The sequence below is a fragment of the Ictalurus furcatus genome, chromosome 18 (assembly GCF_023375685.1).
Source record: "Ictalurus furcatus strain D&B chromosome 18, Billie_1.0, whole genome shotgun sequence".
Classification (NCBI taxonomy): Eukaryota; Metazoa; Chordata; class Actinopteri; order Siluriformes; family Ictaluridae; genus Ictalurus; species Ictalurus furcatus.
In genome coordinates this window covers 21,777,865-21,786,689 of record NC_071272.1, presented here as the reverse complement: position 1 = coordinate 21,786,689, position 8,825 = coordinate 21,777,865, and positions in this window count along the sequence as shown.

The following is an 8,825-nucleotide window of genomic DNA, read 5'->3' as shown; positions in this document are numbered from 1 at the left end:
GGTTCTTTTTGCTTTCCATATTATTTCCCATCCAAGAGAGTGTGTGTGTGTGGCTGTTTAGCAAGGTGAATATGATTTGTGTTTCGTCTGTGCTTAATACTACAGGCACTGGTGGTTGATTAGTAATCAAAGGGGACAAAGGGTTAAGTCCAATTTGCTCGTCCAACGCTATACGTTCTGGGTCTGGTGTGTATTTATTAACCCTTGTGCGTCCTTATGGACATTTTTGTCTTTTTGATAATGTTGAGTCTTTATTAGTCACGTATACATTACAGCACGGTGAAATTCTTTTCTTCGCATGTCCCAGCATGTTAGGAAGTTGGGGTCAGAGCACAGGGTCAGAGATGATACAGCGCCCCCTGGAGGAGAGAGGGTTAAGGGCCTTGCTCAAGGGCCCACTAGTGGCAGCTTGGCAGTGCTGGGGCTTGAATCCCCGACCTTCCGATCAGTAACCCAGAGCGTTAACCGCCAAGCCTCCACTGCCCACTGTTTATCATTTTGTTGTGCAAACGGCATAAATTTTGCAAAAGGTGTGTATTTTTATTGGAATTTTACTATTTCGTCCTCATCTGCTTTCATAAACCTATTTTAAACTAGGTACAGAAAATAGTTACACTCAGGACCTTAAGGACAAAAAAATGTTGTCCCCATTGAAACTGCAATATTTAATCCCAGTGGTGTCTAAACATAAAAACATGCATTCTGTGTTAATAGGCTTTTATTTTGTTGACAAGGTTTCAAAACATTGAATTTAAAAAAAAAAAGTTCTGAAATGTGTCGTATTTTCTCAGGTTTAGCCTCTGGGGAAAACCCATGCTTTTCCTTTTTTTTAATGATTCTGCTGTATTATAGAGCAAAGCAGATCTGACTAATTTGGTGTTTGACGCTGTCATGTGGGGAAGTAAAGAGAGAACCGTAATCGGGGACGCCAAACCAAATTGACGTGTTTTTCACGAGTCTCTATCTTCAAGTCCAAGTCAAGTCTCGAGTAAGTCCAAAACAAGTCGCAAGTCCTTTTTTTCCGCGACTTAAGCGCGACTCGAGTCCAAGTCGCAGACTCGAGTTTCCATCTCTGCGTCTGCCAGTTGGCAGGAGGGTGAATTTGTGTGGCACCTATAGATCATCACACCTGGGTCCATGTTCCAATGCCTACAAGGGGACCTTTAGGTGGGTAGACAGTATCCTGATCGATGTCTGAATGTCCCTGTTGTACTCCGTGGAGTGGGCTGTACACAGCACCCCCACCACTAGCATCACTCACTGCTTGCCAGCTACAGCAGATCAATGGGTTCTGATGGCAATGTCACAGGATGCAAATTAGACATTAATTAATACGGTAGACACAAAACAATTACATACTTAAAATGATCACGTCCCACCAACAGTGGAGTGGAATAGTAGGTCTATACACTAATTACACTACGGAATATAATGACTGCAGAAGCCATTGGTCCAACAGCCTACTTTAGTTAGTGACAACTATACAACTGCTTCATGCATGGACGTCTTCATTCATAAATTTTAAATAAAAAAGCTTCACTACAGCAACATTCATACATTTTTCACTGTTACCTAATAACTATCATCCAACACTACATCATATCTCTAATCAATTTCCTCTCTTTTCTCAGCTTCAAAATGGCTTGCTTTTCTCCCACAGACAGCTCTCTGGTCTTCATGTTGGTTTATCCTTTTTAACAACAAACGCAGTCTTCACAGGCGAAATCCAGGGCTCAAACCAAGAGTAGACATGCAGAGCTAATAATTGTTTAAACATTCACTGTAACAGGGCACACCTGGGCAGCAAGAAACATGTCAGTCTCGTGTTCCAATATTTTTGATCTCTTGAAAAAAATGGGTGGGCTCAAAGAAAAAAGAAAAAAAAAAAGGCGCCATGTTCTAAGTTGTTTAACACATTTAGATGTACATATCAGGAAATGAAAGCTGAACTTCTGATCTATCATCGTCTCATATTCATTCATATTGATCTCAAACCCAAATGTCTTCAGTGTATAGCAAAAAAAAAGAAGAATTGGTCTTGGTCTTGATGTTCCAATACTTTAGGAGCGGACTGTATATTTGCAACTCATAATATTGCAATCTGATCACTGTATTTATGATGTGACAGTATTAACTCCATAGAAAGGGCCTAAGCTTGAGTATATGTTAATTGTGGATTAAAATCAATAAGACAAGTGATTTAATGGAAATTAGGAAAAGGAAGCGTTTCATCAGGAAGTGTTTCAACATACAAATCCAAGTCTAAAATGAATTAGACTCTTCAAGGGAACCTGGTGCATGCAAAGATTTGTGGACATTGGGTGGGCCAAGGACAGTGGGCACTTTGACAGGGTCACACCTATGCAAATTAGGAGAAAGCCCCCATGCTGACCTGCTAGACATTTAAATGAACATGACTGCAGCTGCTTTAATAATGTCATAGCACCAATCAAATCATAGAAAATGAATATAAAATAAACTGTCCATCCTTTCTGTGCCCATAGCAGAAACAAGAGCTTATACGTCTTATTATTATTATTATTATTATTATTATTATTATTATTATTTTTTCAAGCTTGCAATTTGTTGCCATGTGAGCAGTCACTGTGATTTTTAAAAATGCCTTTTAATCTGCACCCACAAAAGACACACATTTATCTGCTTACACTCATGTGACTGTATACAATCCTCATTCAGCTCATCAATCTTCCATGCCCCTGTCTATTGTGCTTACATTTTTTAAAATCTTTTCCCCTCACACCATTATACCAATTTTTTTTTATCTCTTCCAACCGCACAGCATGCATTATATTCATCACACCTTCCCCCCCCCCCCCCCCCGCAACCCCCTCCCCATTTTTTACCCAATTTCCAAAATAGATGAGTTGGCTCACTTCCTAATAAGACATTGTGAAGCACGGAGAAGTAGCTTAGAAGTGTGTGGTTTTGTGTAAGGGGTGGTGTGTGTGTGTTATCAATTATTGTTCACTGGAGAGGTGTCTTTGTCTGTGTTTCCCATATCAGGATAATGCTCCTTTGTCATTCCTTTTATTAGGTCGTATTGAACATCATCTTCAGCTTATTGTGAAAAATCTTCAGGTTTCAGCACCATGGATAGCGACACCCAGGCATACACCGTGGAAGCTGGCGTGTTTATGTTTGTGCCTGTTATTCGCAGAGCCTGGAGAGCACTATTGATTTATAAGATAAAGCGTTTTTTTTTTTTTCTTTCCATCATACTCTATGTGATGAGATCATGAGAGTGTGGTCTCTTTCCAATGACACATAGGCTGAGCGAGTGATTTGTACAACAGAATCCATACCTCAGAGTAAATATATGTGATAGACAGTATATTAGTATTTTACAAAGGATTGACACACTCCTGCACACCCAACCTGGAGCTCCTGACCATTAAAGGTCACCCTTTCTACCGTCTTTGGGAATTTACCTGTCATATTCAGTGCCGTTTATATTCCACATCAGGCAGACACGGACACCGTCACTCAACACCAGACTCATCACCAAGACGCTGTTCTCAATGTTGCAGGAAGAGACCCTGTTTCTCTGCTGCTCACGCACACACTCACAGCACCAATCCCTACCCCAAATTACAATGCCCATGCTGTAGTGCCCCTTTACACTAGCACACTCCATAAATCTTGTGGAGCTCGTGAGTGAAATGCATAACAGTTGGCAGGTCTGTGATATAATATAATCGACGGTAAACGTCACAGGATATTGTGGCACCGTAATACCATGTAGGGACAATATTATTATTATATCACACAGGCTCAAGCTCCACAGTCAATTTTGGAGCAGAAATGTACTGCGTACTCCGTCTCCCTCTGCTGGCAGACTCTCTCTCTATTCACTGTGAAGCATCACCCCTAGCTAGTCTCTACTGATGTTACCAGGCCTTTACTACTGAGTGAAGTCTATTCTGGAGCAGTTTTGACCCTGTTTCTTTAGTTTATTGAGGCAACACCATAAGAGTGGCGGGTAGAGAAGCCAAACTTCGTTAAATAAAAATACTGTTCCTATATGAAAAAACGACTAAGTGTAAGGAAGTATCTAGCAAAAACATTGCTAAAGTTCCACAGGAGTTCTATGGATGATTAACGGTTCTACTGTTTTTTAAAGGTTCTCTACTTTCTGAAAAGGAAGAATCAGGGGAACCCAACAGAACCTTCTTTTTTAAGAGTGCGCTCGTTATATAGAATCAGATGGGGTGGGGTAATGTGGCTAAGCGTGTTGGTTATTTTTTTTACTATAGCAGCTTGTCCCAATCCATTTAAAGTTCCATTGAATCTTGAACAACCACAAAACAAGTGAGTTCATGTACGTTATAGCAGCTATAAACAGTCATTCCCTTCAAAAATGCTGTTTGTTACAAAGAAACCACAAAACGTAACATTCCCCCTCCTTAGATTTTAGGTCTGACTGTTAGAAAGTGCTGAAATAGGAGCCTCTTAAGAATGGAGAATGTTAAATAAGTGTCTCCCTACAGAAATCTTCACCATATCAATGCCTATAAATCCAACCGTGACGTTAATTTTAAATTAAAAACGACATTTTAAAGTAAAATATACATTTTGATTTACAACCCCAATTCCTAAAAAATGCTACTATGAACAAACAGGAGTGATTTGTAAATGTACTTTGACTCGTATTTAAACAGAAAGCGTATAAAGACGAGGTATTTGATGCTTTATCTGATCAACTGCATAGTTTTTTGAAGGTGAATGTTTAGTTTGAAATTGATGCATGCAACACGTTCCAAAAAAGTTGGGACAGGGGCAATTTAGGATTAATAAGTGATGTGACGAGTTGAAATGAGAAGGTGATGTGAAACAGGTGAGGCGATCGTCTAATCATAGTATATAAGGAGCGTCCAAAAAGGCCTAGTCCTTCAAGAGTGAGGATGGGTCGAGGCTCGGCGATCTGCCAACAGATGCGTCAGAGAATAATCCGACACGTTGAGAAGAACATTCCCCAAAGACAAATCGGGAGGATTTTGTGTGCATTTCACCTTCTACAGTGCGCAATATAATTAAAATACTCAAGGAATCCGGTCAAATCTCGATGTGTACAGGGCGAGGCCGAAAACCGCTTCTGAACACGCGTGATCCCCGATCACTCAGACGTCACTGTCTTAAAAACCGTCATGAGTCTGTAATGGAGATCCTGACATGTTCTCGGGAATACTTTGGTAAACCTTTGTCAGTCGACACCATTCGCCGCTGCATCCACAGATGCAAGTTAAGGCTTTACTATGCAAAGCAGAAGCCGCACATCAACACTGTCCAGAAGCGCCGCCGAGTTCTCTGGGCTCGATCTCATCTGAGATGGACAGTAGCACAGTGGAATCGTGTTTTGTGGTCCGACGAGTCGACATTTCAAATAGTTTTTGGACAAAACAGCCGTCGTGTTCTCCGGGCCAAAGAGGAAAAGGACCGTCCGAGCTGTTATCAACGTCAGGTCCGAAATCCAGCATCTGTCATGGTATGAGGGTGTGTTAGTGCCCATGGCATGGGTAACTTGCACATCTGTTGGAGCACCATTAATGCAGAAAGATATGTACACATTTTGGAGTACCTTTGTACAAGCACTGCAAAAATAATCCACTGTCCAACTACAATTTGACAAAATTCAACAGCTCTTTGTTTGTTGGTTGTCTTATGTGGCTGGCATCTTTATTTTTGCTCCACATGTTAGGGTTAAATGCGAAGTGAGGGTATGCTTTACTAATATCTTACGTAGAGCCGAAAGCTGACTAAAGTTGAGACAGCTGGAAACATGTCAAGTATGTAAATGAGATTTCACACCAGAGTTTTTGATGAGTGGCTGCCTGCGTACAAAGCGACACAGGTGGAGCAGCTAGCAGGTGGAGCAGCTTGCCTGCTTTCCTACAAAAGCAAAAATGAGTGTTTTCTTGCTGTCTGACAAGCTGTGTATTACATTGCTCCTTATTCCAGCAAGTTCAATATATCTCTGTCTCTTCCTGCTTACCTATTCGGATTCCATCTTTATTAAGCAACTGAGAAAAAACGAACACCCATGTATATGTATATTTCATTCACAAATCATATACTTGCCAAATAAATGGCCATGAATACTTACTTCAAATCACTGATGTTTGTGTTTGTTTTCCTTTGCCCCAAAACTACAATAGACACATAGAGCTCCAAAAAAATTATAACATAAAAGTGATCCTATAATAACATAATAGGGTCCCGAATGTACTGCTCTATATTAAGAACGGGCGCTCTCTTTCCCATCACATCACCTGTATGATTGCACCATTGACCTGCTCCCGGGTGCCACCCTACCTACCGATCACCTGTACAATCTCTCCCGTCCCGAAGAAGAGATAAAAACCTTGCTTATATCCAAACAGCCAAACGCCTTCCCTCCCGTCAAACACACTAGGCCCTGTTCTTCAGGCGGTTTCCCGTCAGTTCCCCCCAAAGAAGCGGGGGATTATAGGTACTGCCATGACTGTGTCTGGTTATCGGTTTCCATTCTGTTTCCCTGTGTTTCTCTTCATCGTGTCTCAGGCATATCTTTTCTTGTTTACGTGTGTGTGCGTGTGTGTATTCGTACCCAGATCGTTCTGGCTCTCAGCTCAGTAACCGCCAGACATACTCGTGTTTCATTCAAGCTCATTTTCCCCATGCACTTGTGCTTGTGCTCTAGTTTCCCTGTGTCTAGTTATAACATTGCTTATCCTGTCTTCTCCCTGTGCCTGTAGGATCATGCCTTCACCAGCCTTCATGCTTCGTCCAGCCCCACCACATTTCCCGACCTTGCTTCCTGCTTCCTGCTACCGCTCCGAACTCCCACGGACGACCAAAATTCAAATCCCGGTCCCACCGACTGAATTCACCAGCTTCTATCTCATCCCCCCATATTCTCATTTCACCTCAAATAAAACCCATTGTACCTTCAGTCCGTGTCTCTGTGTTCTGCTCTGAACATGATCCTGTCTGTCCAATAATCAGTGTTTAGTTGACTTCCTCTACTTTATCTGTCTCTCTTTCTTCCCTGAAATTGAATCAACGCTTGCTATCAGCCTGAGCTGTACAAAACCTTAAGAACTATTCCCTGATCTACTTCCACTCGCTCTCTCTCTCTCTCTCTCTCTCTCTCCCACACCCTGCCTGGCAAAGAGAGACGAATGGTCAACAACAACCACACTGCATGGCTTTATTATCTCTATCATGTTCCTACAGAGCTTTTTCTAGGCTTGGGGAAAACCAGCCTACCCACTCTCATCCCTTAAAGCCTACGGCTTCCAGACAGCAGGCTGGCGTCAATGAAACCGAAACCTTAATGAGCTGATCGATCGTGTCTGAGCAGAAGACGGAGGTTGACAGACCTACAGCCCGGGAAAAGCCAAGAAAACGAGCATGCTAACCTCTAAGCCACTGAACGCCCAAAAAGTAAAATTAAACAATGAAAAAAACCAGTAAAATAATTCTAGCCTAATTGCCATACAGTGTGCTATACTTTCTCGATGTGGTCTATATCAATAAAATAAAATGTCTCCTCACAGAACTCAATATTTTTGGAAGTAAATTAATTATAATAGCAGCTACATCCTACAACATGAAAACAAAATCAAGAAAAAAACATCCAGAGATCCAGAAATCGAGGAAACTACATTTGGTGTAGTGTGACTAAGGCTTGTGAGAGCTCATTTAAAGATAACTCATTATACAGTCCATGTTGCTTATTCTATAATTCGTACAAATGGTTACAAAATGGTTATCCTGATTTAATGATTAACATCTGGGACAACAGTAACATCTGGGACAGCAATGTGTTGCAGTGGGACATGTTGCTGCCACACAGCTCCAGGCTCCAGGAGTCAATCCTGAGCTCAGGATACTGTGTGTGAGAAGTTTCACTTGCCTTCCACGTGTGCATATGGGTTCCCTCTGGGTTCTGCTCCCACTGTCTAAAAAACATGTCAGTAGGTGGATTGGCTATGTTCAACTGGACTGAAAGGTGAAGGAGTGTGTGAATATATGTGGGTGCCCTGAAATGGACTGGCATGCTATCCTGATTGAGTTCCTCGTAGTGTTCCTGGGATAGGCTCTGGATTCATTACAACCTGGACCAGGATAAAGCAGTTAGCAAATGACTGAATGGAACGTCCGTATAGCGATATACTCTTTCAGCAAGGTCACAGAACCTCATTTGTGCAGTTATAAATTTTGTTCAAGGCCTTAACGTTTCAGTCAGCCTAGTACTGAAGTCAAGGACAGGCTCATTCCTGACAATGAACATCAACAGATCTTTCAGCATGGAGCAGGGAATTAAAATTAGGGCTGGGCGATATGAGATAATAACGATATTTGATGAGTATTGTGATCATCCATCCATCCATCTTCTATACCACTTATCCTATAGGGTCGCGAGGAACCTGGAGCCTATCCCAGGGAGCATCGGGCACAAGAAGGAGTACACCCTGGACAGGGTGCCAAGCCATCATAGGGCACAATCACATACACACTCACACACACATTCATACACTACGGACACTTCGGACATGCCAGTCAGCCTACCACGCATGTCTTTGGACTGGGGGAGGAAACGGGAGTACCCGGAGGAAACCCCCGCAGCACGGGGAGAACATGCAAACTCCGCACCCCCAACCCTGGAGGTGTGAGGCGAACGTACTCACCACTTTGTACTAAATCTTTAAAATGGTCAAATGTTAAAAATTATATATACCTTTTTTTTTTTAAAGTTAAAAGTAATAAGAAATTAACTATATAATTTTTTCTAATTAAAATAGTATATTTTAAACAAATATTCA